Genomic DNA, 2,336 nt, shown 5'->3' with positions numbered 1-2,336 from the left:
ATAGCCAAAGCAATCTTTCTCTTTTAAATTTAAAAAATTTTTTTATTATTATTTATGCCTACAGCACCTGGTCTTCCTAGGTGGCCTCCCACCCAAGTACTAACCAGGTCCGACACTGCTTAGCTTCCGAGATCAGACATTGGGCTTGTTCAGGGTGGCATGGCTGTAGACCATGGACCATGGCTCCACTGGGCCATGAACCCAGGACCTTCTGTGTGTAAAGCAGACGTGCTAACCCCTACACTATGGAATCATGTCCGCCAAAGCTATCTTGAGAAAGAAGAACAAAGCTGAAGACATTACATTCCTGATTTCAAACTATATTACAAAGCTATAGTAATCAAAACAGTATGATGTTGGCATAAAAACAGACACATAGGTCAATGGAATAAACTAGAGAACCCAGAAATAAACCCTTGCATATATGCTCAACTAGTTTTTGACAAAGAAACCAAGAATAAACAATGGGAAAAGGATAGTCTTTTCAACAAATGGTGTAGGAAAACTGGATCTCCATGTACAAAAGAACAAAATTGGACTCCTATTTTAAACACACAAAAATCAATTAAAAATGCATTAAATAATTGATTGTAAGACCTGGAATCATAAAACTGAAAGAAAATGTAGGGGATAATCTCCTTGAAGTTGCTCTTGGAAATGATTTTTTGGATTTGGTCCTAAAAGCAAAGGAAACAAAAGCAAAAATAATCAAGTGGGATTATACCAAACTAAAATGCTTCTACACAGGAAAAGAAACTATCAACAAAAAATTTAAGGGCAACCTATCGAATGGAAGAAAATATTTGCAAATCTCATATAATAAGGGGTTAATATCCAAAATATACTAGGAACTCACTCAACTCAGCAAAAAAAAAAAAAAAAAAATTAAAAAGCAATTTAAAAAACCCAATTAAAAAATGAGCAGAAGAGCTGAACACACATTTTTCCAAAGACGAGACACAAATATTCAGCATCACTAATCATCAGAAAAATAAAAATCAAAACCACAATGAAATATCACCCTACTCCTGTTACAGTGTCTATTATCAAAAATATACACAATAACAGATGCTGACAGGGCTGTGCAAGAAAGGGAACCCTTTTACACTGTTGGTGGGCATGTAAATTGGTACAGCCACTGTGGAAAACAGCATGGAGGGTCCTCAAAAAATGAAAAATATGATCCAGTAATTTCACTTCTGAGTATATATCCAGAGGAAACAAAATCACTATCCTGAAGTGATATCTGTACTCCTATGTTCATGCCAACATTATTGACAATAGCCAAGGTATAAAAATAATCTAAGTGTCTGTTGAGAGATGAATGGATACAGAAAATGTAATATGTATATAAATAAAATATTTATTTTATTTATTTACAATGGAATATTATTCAGCCTGTCAAAAGGAGCAAAACCTGCAATTTGCAAAAACATAGATAAACCTGGAGGACCTTATGCTAAGTGGAATAAGCCAGAGAGAGAAAGACACATATGGCATGGTATCATTTATATGTGGAATCTTGAAGCAAAAAAAAAAAAAAAAAAAGTCAAACTCATAGAAACAGAAAATAGAATGGTGGTTGCCGGAGACTCAGGAGTAGAGGAAACAGAAAGAGGCTGGTAAAAAGGTACAAACTTTTAGTTATAAGATGAATAAGATCTAACGATCTAATGTGTAACACAGTGACTATAGTTAATACTACTGTATTATATAACTGAAGTTTGCTAAGAGAAAACTTAAGTGTTCTCATGAAAAAAATAAATATATGAAGTGATGGAAATGTTAATTAACCTGAGGGTAGAAATCCTTTCCCAATGCATATATATATGAAATCATCACACTGTGTACTTTAAATATATTACAATTTTATTTATCAATTATACCTCACTGAAATAGAAAAAAAATGAAATACAATGTTGTACAACAGCAAGAGGTAAATTTTATTCCTTCACCTCATTGTATCTGGGCTGGCCTTGTGATTAGCTTTGACTTTGACTGTAGCAGAAGTGATGTGTGAGTTATGAGATCTGGGCTTCCAGAGAACATGTAGTTTCTGCTTTTGCCTTCTTTGGGAGCTGCCCTGATACCACCATGAAAAGAAACTAATTTAGTCTGTTGAAGGATGAAAGGCCTCACAGAGGAGAAATGATCTGCTCCAGCCCACAGGTTGGCAAACTGCCAGACATGTGAGTAAGACCATCATAGTCCTTCTAGTCCAGTTGATCTATCAACTGCAAGCAGCCACATGTGGAACGTGGGTGATACATCACCAAGTGCTGCATGGCCACACTCACCCTGGGAGGACATATGAATGCTCTCTTGGCATGCAGACA

At 35.5% G+C, this 2,336-nt stretch overlaps 1 pseudogene; it reads right to left on the bottom strand.

Moving 5' to 3' along the window:
- Positions 1-55: 55 nt before the first annotated feature.
- On the bottom strand, positions 56-171 carry LOC111738503 (annotated as a pseudogene).
- Positions 172-2,336: the final 2,165 nt, after the last annotated feature.

Source organism: Pteropus vampyrus, unplaced genomic scaffold, assembly GCF_000151845.1.
Source record: "Pteropus vampyrus isolate Shadow unplaced genomic scaffold, Pvam_2.0 Scaffold39, whole genome shotgun sequence".
Taxonomy (NCBI): Eukaryota; Metazoa; Chordata; class Mammalia; order Chiroptera; family Pteropodidae; genus Pteropus; species Pteropus vampyrus.
The sequence above is the reverse complement of the archived record's forward strand: the minus strand, read 5'-3'. Positions and strand labels throughout refer to the sequence as shown.